Raw genomic sequence first — 11,964 nt, forward strand, 5'->3', positions numbered from 1 at the left:
TCGCTCTTACCTAATCCATGGCTGTCTTACCTTATCAGAGACTGAAACCAGACTGTTGCCTAATGCATCTCTCCTCAGTGAACCTGTCATGTCCAACAATCAATCTTCAGGTCAAGCTCGGGAGAGCTGGGGTTGAACAGAGTTTAAACTAAACATGAGTGTTTTTGCAAGATAATGGGATTGATTGATGGTATTACTATTGATTCTGAACTGAATAAAAGTTTAATTTAGCCGCCATCATAGACAAAGGAAGTGGGCGGAGCGATAGAAAGCGGGAAACTGAAGAGGGAGGGGTTTTGAGCTAGAAGGGATGAGAATGGGACTATATAGATGGGGAGCAGAGAGAGAGAAGGGGGGCTACTCTGCAGACCAGCCTGACTTTGTTGAATTGTAATAAAGTCAATCTTGATTCTACAAAAACTCTGAAAGAACTTTGATTTTTAATAAGTATAGTGATTATTTTCCACATCACCAGGACAACAACCTCTCCCTCAATGTGAGCAAGACAAAGGAGCTGATTGTGGACTACAGGAAAAGGATGGCTGAACAGGCCCCCATTAACATCGACGGGGCTGTAGTGGAGCGGGTCGAGAGTTTCAAGTTCCTTGGTGTCCACATCACCAACGAACTAGCATGGTCCAAACACACCAAGACAGTCGTGAAGAGGGCACGACAACACCTTTCCCCCCTAAGGAGACTGAAAAGATTTGGCATGTGTCCCCAGATCCTCAAAAAGTTATACAGCTGCACCATCGAGAGCATCCTGACCGGTTGCATCACCGCCTGGTATGGAAACTGCTCGGACTTCGACCGTAAGGTGCTACAGAGGGTAGTGCGTACGGCCCAGTACATCACTGGGGCCAAGCTTCCTGACAAACAGGACCTATATACTAGGCGGTGTCAGAAGAATGCCCAAAAAACTGTCAAAGACTCCAGTCACCCAAGTCATAGACTGTTCTCTCTGCTACCGCACGGCAAGCGGTACCGGAGCGCCAAGTCTAGGTCCCAAAGGCTCCCTAAAAGCTTCTACCCCCAAGGGGGACTGGGAGACAGGGGCGTGTGTGTTCTGGTGTTGGAGCTGTTCCTGTATGTATGGATGTGAGTCACTCTAAATGATACTTCCTCTGTGAGAGTGTGATGATGGCTAAACTGTGTGTGTGCATGAGAGAGGTATATCAATGCAGATCTAAATGGACAGGGTGACACATAAAACAGTTGCATGCCCAAGAGCCTTTACCATCATATCAATATAGGCCTGTCAGAGCTATCTCACACCAGGAAGATCATTCAAGATTGAAGTTGAAATTGAACATGTATCCATGTCCTGAGGAAGTCGGGAAAGGCCTTCAAAACCAGCCACTAGCGGCAACAGTGAGCACTATTACAATCAAATAGGCTTTCGTTTTGCTAAAACATTGTGCACTTGGATCAGAAGGTTGTGTGTTCAATTTTTTGTTTGAACCCTATCCCAAACTTTAATCCTTACCTTAACCATGCTGATTGAGTGCCTAAACTTTATGTTTTAACCCTATCCCAAACCTTAATCCTTACCTAAACCCTGCAGATTGAATGCCTAAACTTAACCCTTAACTTCTAAATTTGACGTTTGGAGCAATTTAGAAATGTTATGTTTGGAGAATGTGGCTGACTGTCTAATCCTGCAGTGACACTGTGAGAACTTGTTGCTCACACACACTCACAGCCTCCTTTAGTTAGGTTATCTCAGCAGCCAGGTCGCTCAAGATCCACTGCGAAATTAGACATCCGTCCAGGTAAGCAAGACGTCAAGAGATAACTTCATAATCGTCCACTAGGGGCAACGGTGAGCGCTATTACCATGAAGTAGGCTCAGCCAGGTCACCCTTGATACAAGTCAATATTCGACATCCAGTCATGTCTGAGGTCGTCGGGAGTTGACTTGGAAACCAGCCACTAGGGGGCAGCAGTGAGCAACTACTACCTTAAAGTAGGTTTCAGTTTTGCTAGGGTGTTGTGGATGGGTGTCTGCCTCTGGTGCCAAAGGTTGCATGTTCAAATCAAGCGATAGACAGTTGATTCTGAGATGTTTGTTTTAAGCCTATCCCAGACTTTAACCCTTACGTTCACATTTTAGTCATTTAGCAGAAGCTCTTATCCAGAGTGAATTACAGTTCGTGAGTGCATACATTTATTTAAATTTTTATACTAGTCCCCCGTGGGAAACGAACCCACAACCCTGGCGTTGCAAACACCATGCTCTACCAACTGAGCTACATGGGACTACGTGCTCAGAGTTAATGCCTAACCTTAAGATTTCTGAGATAAAGTTCAGAGTTAATGCCTACATTTAACCTTAAACACTTTGAAATTTGAGGTTTGAGAAATACGGCTGAACTTCTAATTCTGACGCGAGACTGTGAGAGCTAGTTGTGTCGGCTTGGGATTTGCTAGGTTATTATGGACGGGTAAAGCTGTGATTTCATGTCATAGAGGTATAATTCAACCTAACAGCCCAGATGTATAAAACATGCAACATGTAAAGAACTGCAGCACTATGGAGAGAGAGAGAAAGAGATGCGTGTGCATGAGTGCCTCTGTGTGTGTTCTCTCTAAATGGAACTGGACTGAATAACTGAACAGAAACAGGTGACTCATGAACAGATCCACCTCTTAAATACACATACACATACACACACACACACACACACACACACACACACACACACACACACACACACACACACACACACAGACTGTTGTCTATATCAATTTCAGGTCACATTCCCCCTGTGCTTTTGCTCTCACGCTGAAATCATTCCCCCAGACTGGATTCTCAAGTGGGTTGCTACTAATTTTACTCACATGTTTACTTCCATAGCTGAGTCTGTGTATGTGTGTGTGTGTGTGTGTGTGTGTGTTATACTTTATTCATCCTCTGATTGTTAGCCAGTGGAGAATATATTGTTTGTTACAAATTTGGAGAATGCAAACATGCAACCACATGTCAGGAAGTTCCGTAAATTCTTAGAATTGAATTAGTTTAGAATTTAGTTTTTTTACATCTGAAATCCCCATTAGTATGGTTCCGTTTATTCCGTTTCTTGTCAGAATTTTTTCCATTGTCATTTTGTCTTTGAAGTAGTATGTTGAAAAATGAGTAATATTGAAACCATATAAAGAGGAACAAGTTTTAAAGTTTCACACTGTATAGAGCATATCTGTCAATATATTTTCTGACTAGTTGGAACCCTGTCAGTTCTTCCAATTCTTCAATTTTTCTTTCCAATTTTCTATTGATTGTCGAATGTGCTGCAACGTTTTCTTTTAAACAAATCAGAACCACATTTGAAAAGTATTTTGTTGACTGATTCAACACATTACACTTGTCACGATCGTTGACTGAAGACACGGACCAAGGCGCAGCGTGATAAGCGTACATACTTTTATTTAACGTACTTAACGACAAAACAACAAACAAACGATACGTGAAGTCCTGAGGTTATAACACAACAAACCTTTACGGACCAAGATCCCACCAAGACTAGTGCAAAACAGGCTGCCGAAGTATGGTCCCCAATCAGAGACAACGAGCTACAGCTGCCTCTGATTGGGAACCACCCTGGCCAATATAGATCAAACGATCTAGAACAAAAACATAGAAAAACTAAACATAGCAAATCCACACCCTGGCTCAACATTTAAGAGTCCCCAGAGCCAGGGCGTGACAACACTACAATCTATCAATCTGTACTCCAAGTTTAGTTTTAATCATTGTACGTTCTGTTCTTCGACGGCCTGCCATGTTATTGCATGCAGTCAACACTTAATCTGTCAATCATTTTAAACACAATTCATTCATGCATTCAACATGAAACACAATGAAGATTGATTGAATGAAATTGTCAGTAATTATTGTTATTGTGGACAGTGGCTGGCTTACCATGGAATTCTAACAGTTATTCGTCCCCATTTTGAGTCATGCAACTATTATCAACTGTTAATTTCAAAGACTCAGACAATGACTGTGGCTAGAAATATATTAGATAAACAAATGTAACAATAAATGGTGGATCCACCAGACTTTGTTTCTTTTTAGTCAGTCTGGATAGAAAAAAACAAGATATTTAAGGAGGAGGAAGGTTAAGCGTGAAAGTGGTTCATAGAGAATAAAATAAACCTTAATATTATAAAGTAGAAGGAGATGATTGTGCTCCATATCCTTAGACAGCTCTTGGATCAGTCTATCTGTGTGTGTGTGTTTGTTTGTGTGTGTGTGTGTGTGTGTGTGGACATGTTTAACTATTCTTGTGGGGACCAGAAGTTCCCACAAGAACAGTAAAGAAACAAAAATGTGACACACTGGGGACATTTTGTTAGTCCCCACAAGGTCAAATTATATTTCTAGGGGGTTTAGGGTTGAGGTTAGAATTAGCGTTAGGGTTAGAATTAGGGTTAGGAGCTAGGGTTAGTTTTAGGGTTAGGGTTAGGTTTAGGGTTAGGGTTAGGTTTTTGGGTTAAGGTTAGGGTTAAGGGTTAGGTTTAGGGTTAGGGGTTAGGGAAAATATGATTTTGAATGGGACTAAATTGTGTGTCCCCACTAGGTTAGCTGTACAAGACTGTGTGTGTGTGTGTGTGTGTGTGTCCTCTCACAATCATATTTAAGGTCATCAGATGTTGACTACAGGCAGTTGTCACAGTCTTTCATCTTTAGTGTGTATATCTCCCCACCAGAGAGATGTAGTATGGTTATTTGTGTCCTTACCTTGACAAATATTTACATACGCACGCTCATGCACACACACACACACACACACACACACACACACACACACACACACACACACACGCACGCACACACACATACACACACACAAACACTTTCTCAGTGTCTCCAAGCCATATCCCGTGTTGTCCCGTGTTATGGAAACTAAAAGGTGACAGTCGTGAACAGCAATAGTGTCAACTGTGGATACACACTATTCCATCCCTGTATCTCTATCTAATTTAGATGGTGTGTTAAGAGCTACTAACTGATCATTAATTATCATAAGTAATGCATAGATCCATTAGGCCATGTCGGGATTTGCCAGAAGACATCATGTTAAGACGAGAGCTTGGGACAATGAGATTCTATCTGCAAAAATATGATTCTGAGATAATTGGCTTTTATATTCCGAAACCTTATTGATTTGAATGGTGCCAGCGATTTTGATCTCGTATTCTTTTGAACTTAACAACATGAATTGGGGTATTTCGAGTACTATACAGGTAGAGAACATTGAACAGAACAATGCTATGTCAAAAACTACATTTTGACAAAAATGCAGATAGAACCTTATAGACCCAAGCTCTCAAAGAGCTACTAACTGATAAGTAATGATCATAAGTAGTGCATAGATCCATCAAGCTATTTCTGGATATGCCATAAGACATCATGTTAGCAGCACATTGAGGTGCATTAACTGTGTTCCTCTTAACCCTTCAAGGTACTCTGGAACACCCGTGTGTAAACATTCAGTACTGAACATTCCGATTGATGACATCACAATCAGCTGATCACTCAGAACTCAGAACTGAATTCTAGAACAGAACTCTTAGAGATTTATTTTCTCTGTAAAAACAGCCCTCACAGTGGGTAGTAATTTACCAAAAGCAACTGTGCGTGACCAACTGTATGTGAACAACATAAGTGACAGACTACCCCAAAGAAGCCACCTCTACCATAATTGACCACATCTGATATTGTGCAAATATTGCTTTCAAAGTTGTCTAAACGTCGTTTTAGCGTTTTAGCTCAAATGAGACTGACTGTTGCTCCCTTAGTCTGTGTTCTCTCAGGTTGACAGACAACGCCCCAGGAGAATCCTGCTCAGACAGACACACACACAGAAGTTCCCTCATATCAGGGGAATGCTGCTCAGACACATTTACGTTTTGTTAGCTTGGTTGTAGGTCATCTAAATATAAATTGACGGGGAAAGAGAGGCCGTTTTACGTTAGGGTTTTATCAACGGCACACTTTCTGAGGGAGTGGAACACACACACATACACTATATATTTATATATGTACACTACCTGTCAAAAGTTTGGACACACCTACTCATTCAAGGGTTTTTCTATATTTTTACTATTTTCTACATTCTAGAATAATAGTGAATAGCCACCCTTTGCCTTGATGACAGCTTTGCACACTCTTGTAAATGTAAATTATAGTAAAAATTAAGAAAAACCCTTGAATGAGTAGGTGTGTCCAAACTTCAACACAAAATAAAAAAAAGGAAGAGAATACATCATCACAACATTTAATTACACTTTTCATATGGCAAATTACATACAGAATCAATCATCAATCAAATTGATTTTATATAGCCCTTTTTACATCAGCAGTTGTCACAAAGTGCTTATACAGAAACCCAGCCTAAAACCCCAAAGAGTAAGCAATGCAGATGTGGAAGCACAGTGGCTAGGAAAAACTCCCTAGAAAGGCAGGAACCTAGGAAGAAACCTAGAGAGGGGTGGTCCTCTTCCTAGGAAGGAACCAGCCAGCATTGGAGTCAACATGGGCCAGCATTCCTGTGGAACCCTTTCGACACCTTGTAGTCCATGCCCGACGAATTGAGGCTGTTCTGAGGGCAAAAGGGGGTGCAACTCAATATTAGGAAGGTATTCCTAATGTTTTGTACACTCAGTGTATATTTGGACCTTGAGAGAGAGACTTCAACTAGTCCTATTTGGAGGAGGAGGTCAGTATGGGGAAAATAGGTCTGAGTGATTCAGGAACTAAGAGGTGGAGAGCAAACTAGGGACATCACATAACTGCAAAATGTGACACCCCCCCCTGTTCCCTATAAAACATGAGATTATGATAATATTTTCTTAAGGACAATAAACTGTGTTGTAGTGGTTAGCCCTCCCAACTCTTAACCACATATACAGTACAGTAGCCCCTGGCAACTTAATGTCTGAACCACTGCCCTCAAATGGTCACTTTGTCAGGTGAATACACAGTGAGAATGGAAGAGGGTGTGATTGACTGGGTTTGAACCCGGGTCTCCCACATGCCACAGTATCATGTTAGGTCATTGCGCTAAAGGCTAGGCATTAGGTCAGGGAGCTAACACAAGTCTTGGAGTCTCAGACAAGGTCCCACACATGCACATGCACACACACACAAACACACTTGGGAGGCTCCAGGGGTCCTCTGTGTCGTCTGTTATGCCGAACTTCAAAGGTGCTGCTGGAAATCCTGTTAACACAAACCTGTGTCTGTCTACACATACAGGTGTGTAACTATAATGTGCTTTAGCTGAGTAATTCTCTGCACTTCTTCCATGATCTCCCTTTCAGCTGAGCCTGTTAGTGTGAAATACACTGGCCAGCCACAAACAGCCCTGAAAACACACACATGCACCTGCATGCACACTGTGACGACCCTCCCACTCTGTCTGCCGTATTCTCTCTTTGCTCTTGTTTCCTTATTAGGATGCCGGTGGGCGGAGTTGGGGGGGGTCGTCAGTTACATGGGAAACACCTGGGCCGGGTGTGTCCCAGGATAAATGGACCTCTTCCACATTCATTGGGGAGACTCTCTCCAGGCAGATACTTTGATCTTGGTTGTGATATTTTTGAGGCCTTTTTGGGTTGTTTGCTTTGGCACTTTTCAACACTTTTCCATATTACATTTATGCATGCAAACACTCACGTACACTACTGATTACTGATTACACACACCATTGTTATTTGATTTAGTTTACTTTAATTAATAAATATATACTTTGAGTACTCCTTGTCTCCACGTGTCTCCCTTTTGTTACGAACTTGAGCCGGTTCGTGACAACACACACACACACACACACACACACACACACACACACACACACACACACACACACACACACACACACACACGGATGCACATCCACACAGGTCTGTCTTTTGTGGTTAGGTGATAGGCCCAAACTGACATTGTCAGGCCAAACCTTTGTCCTACAGGTATTCCCCATAGTGAGCGGTGTGAGGCAAGGGTGCATGCTTGGCCCTACACTGTTTGACATCATTTTCTCACTCCTGCTCACACATATTCTGTGTCCCAAATGCACCCTATTCCCTATCAAGTAAACCATATAGTAGCCATATGTGCACTATTTAGGCAACAGGGTGCCATTTTGGATTGTGTGTGTGTGTGTGTGTGTGTGTGTGTGTGTGTGTGTGTGTGTGTGTGTGTGTGTGTGTCTGTGTCTGTGTCTGTGTCTGTGTCTGTGTGTGTGTGTGTGTGTGTTCATACAGGTGCATGTGTGTTTTTCAGGTCCACTAAGGAGGGAGTCTTCCCACATACAAGCTCTGATGGCAGACATTTCATCCTTGTCTGTCTCAGATTCAAAAGTATTTTACCCTTCACTCTAACAGCCTGGGGTGAGTCACCAAGGGAAGTTGTGGAAAAAGGAACAAACATGCAGTTAGTTATCTTTTTCCGTCATCTGATGTCGCATATTGTCCTCCAACTTTTTCTCAGTTCCTCATTCACTCAAACATCTCTAAGGTTGCCACCTATTCCTTAGAAATACTGAATTATTCTGTATTTCGGAGTAAAACAGGGAGTTTCGTATTGAACCTTTAAGGAACACGTGTGTGCTTTGTGTACCATAACCTATTAAAAGGAAGCGTATTGTCAAGCCCTGACTTATGGGACTCTAGTATGTTGAGTCAGGGTGTGGAGTTCTATGTTGTTATTTCTATGTTCTCATTCTAGGTTTGTATTTCTATGTTTGGCCGGGTGTGATTCCCAATCAGAGACAGCTGTCGCTCGTTGTCTCTGATTGGGGATCATACTTAGGCAGCCTGTTTGCAATCATTAGTTGTGGGATCTTGTTCCGTGTATAGGCTTGTTTTGTGTTCAGCCTGAGGACTTCACGTTTCGTTGTTTTGTTCGTGTGTTTATTTTGATAAATAAACATGTATGCATTTCACTCTGCGCCTTGGTCTGACCTGTCCTTCAACGAGCGTGACACGTATCCCAAACACACCCACCTTACCTCCCCCCTAACCTGGCAGTGCTATGTGTCCCTTCTTTTTCCGTGCTTGAGCTGGCAACCCTTACCACAGTGCTATGCTGGTGGGGGAAGCACTCTGCAAAATATTGTTTCTTCTGATTATTTCGAGTAAAAATAATTACTGTTTTAGATATTCATCTACATTGCTGTTTTGGCTTGCCTGTCTTCTGTGTGATTTTGTGTCTTTGTCCAGAAGATGTTATCTCTTTTAGAGAAAAAAATTTAACCAGCATTTACCTCTGTCTATTTCATTATTTTCCTCTGGTTTGTTAACATGATGCTTTAGTCAAGTATGTTCTACCACAATAGAGCATATGTCTTGTAAATTATTACATTGGATTACCTGTAGAGGTAGTTCAGATATTGTATGTTTGTTAGTGATGTTGTTGATGTAGAAAATCAATTTGAAGGTGTGGAGTAAATTGTGTAGATCATTATCGGTTTCCACAAACATAGATTCAACCTAGTCCTAGACATTGAGCTTGCTATTTAGTCCAGGACTAGGCTTAATCTGTGTCTTAGAAACCGCCCCTTATTAAGTAAGATCAAAAAAATATTTCACTGTTGAACTGATTTAATCTGTTACATTTTTGAATGCTTACTAGGCACAAACATTTTAAAATGTTCATTTAAGATGGTTAATAGTTTTTCAAGGAACTGTGTGTCTCAATAATTTAACAGCTCTTTCAAACAACTTTTAAAAATATGTCTCTCTTTTTGTCTACTTTAGATCTGAAGTCTACATTGAAGACATCTTGAGGGGAACCTCACCAGGCTCCAATATACAGTATGTTGTGCACCAGCCACTCAATTCCTAATGTTGTAACTCAAGATGGCTGCCAGGAATGGATTTTTCTGCTTTATGTCTCCCTTTTTGTTAATCCAGTAAGGGGGTATTCACTGAAACACTGCACACCTGTTAAGAATAAGGTACTCTGCAAAAATAGGAACCTACAAACCATACCAGAAGACTTTCACCCAATAGTGAGATCTTTAGACATTTTCTGTAATAACATTTCAGTGATCAAAGGGTTTAAAGGTCTAAAATTCCTCAAATTCGGGACCATGTCCAGTAATGTGATCTCTCATGTTGAAGACGGAGCTTTCAACAATTCTGCCTCTGCAGCAGCTAGACCTGAGCTATAACAAACTCATCACCATCTCAGACCACATATTTCAGGGCCTGGCCAACCTCTCAGTGCTGCACCTGGAAAACAACCTGATCATAACTATTGATTCATTATCCCTTCAGTCTCTCTCAAGTTTACTGGTAGTGAACTTAGGCAGCAACAAAATACATCATCTAAAGGATGTTCAGCCCCTCTTACGTTTAACAAAATTGCAGGAGTTGTACATTAGTAGGAACAAATGTACCTCTTTTGAATCAACTTCCAAAAGGCTGATGGTGCTGGATGTATCTTGGAATCCATTGGAAAGGTTCAGTATCACAGCAGATGTTCTTCCTAACCTTAAAAATGTAGACCTCTCCTACTGTGTCCAAAATGGAATCATGGAATGGGATGTGGCCGACAGGTCTTTTCTGAGTCACATGTACAAACCTCACTCTGCCTGGAAATAAAATCCCTTCAGGAGCAAGTAGAGAGTCTTCAGAAGGCAAAACGTTTGACAAACCCTCGCTAAACCCTCCACCCTTCATTCACTTGTCATCTCTCGAATATCTGAAAATCTACAGCAAGTGTCCAGAAGGAATGCATAATCTACTATCAAACTTTTTTGAAGGTCTGAAGTCTTTATTGACAATATGGTTAGGGAATCTCAATATTGAATCTCTGCACCCAGACACATTCATTTACACACAACAGTTGATGTACCTTGACATCAGCAACAATATATTAAAAACTCTCACACCAGAGCTGTGTTAACCAATCCCAGAACTCAGGAAAATATTACTGTCAACATTTCGACACCAGTCTTTAGATTTCCTTATAGGAGCAAACTTATCTCAAGTGTTTTACTTGCAGGTAAGAAATAATGAACTTACAGCTATCAATGAGAGTGTGATGCGTTCTCTCCCTTCTTTGAGTTACATGGACCTGAATAATAACTTGTTCAATTGTGACTGCAGCCATGCTTGGTTCATTCAGTGGGTGATAAACACAACCCAAATGCAAGTTCTTGTGTTTGGGTACATCAATATCTCTGCAAATATCCATTCAATCTTAAGGACCCCAAACTGTTGGACCTTGACACCCACTCCTGCTCGGTATACATAGGCTTCTTCTACTTCATCTCAACCACTTCCCTGGTCCTCCTCACCCTGTTGGGGTCCTCCCTCTACCATCTCCTGACATGGCAAGTGGTCTATGCCTACCACCTCTTCCTGGCTTATCTCTACGACACCAAGCAGAGAAACAGGCATACAGCTAATCAGTATGATGCCTTGGTCTCCTACAACACCCATAATGAGCCTTGGGTCATGAGGGAGCTGCAGCCAGAGCTGGAGGCGTAGCAGGGCTGGAGGCTATGTCTGGACTTCCAGCCAGGCAAACCCACTATAGAAAACATCACAGATGCCATCTCAGAATAAACCACCAGACTTACTTGCTGAAGTCTGGTGGTTTATTCACATATAGCTAGCTAGCATACAGCCAAAGATGCTCTTTGTTATATCTGTGATACAGCGGTGCTTGTACATCCAGATACCTCCAAGTGAATGTGACCTACCCATGATGCTCTAGTGATGACCTCGTAACTAACAACACATTCCATTTTTAGGCTAGTGTTCAAAAGATTTGCCATAACACTGGCTACGGCTGGTTCTGGAGATAGTTTGTCATAAGCATTTAGGGATAACTTTGCAATTTAATGTAATCTCCAAATGGGTGTTCTTGTGTCCACTGCCAGTGAGAATCTGTACTGCAGAGAGGTAGAGGAGGAAGCTTTTGTCGCTGATTGCATTTCATTCTCAGAACAT

At 41.7% G+C, this 11,964-nt stretch overlaps 1 pseudogene; it reads left to right on the forward strand.

The window, feature by feature from the left end:
- Positions 1-10,094: 10,094 nt before the first annotated feature.
- On the forward strand, positions 10,095-11,577 carry LOC121548083 (annotated as a pseudogene).
- The last annotated feature ends 387 nt before the right edge of the window (positions 11,578-11,964 follow it).

The sequence above is a fragment of the Coregonus clupeaformis genome, chromosome 31 (genome assembly GCF_020615455.1).
Source record: "Coregonus clupeaformis isolate EN_2021a chromosome 31, ASM2061545v1, whole genome shotgun sequence".
Lineage (NCBI taxonomy): Eukaryota > Metazoa > Chordata > Actinopteri > Salmoniformes > Salmonidae > Coregonus > Coregonus clupeaformis.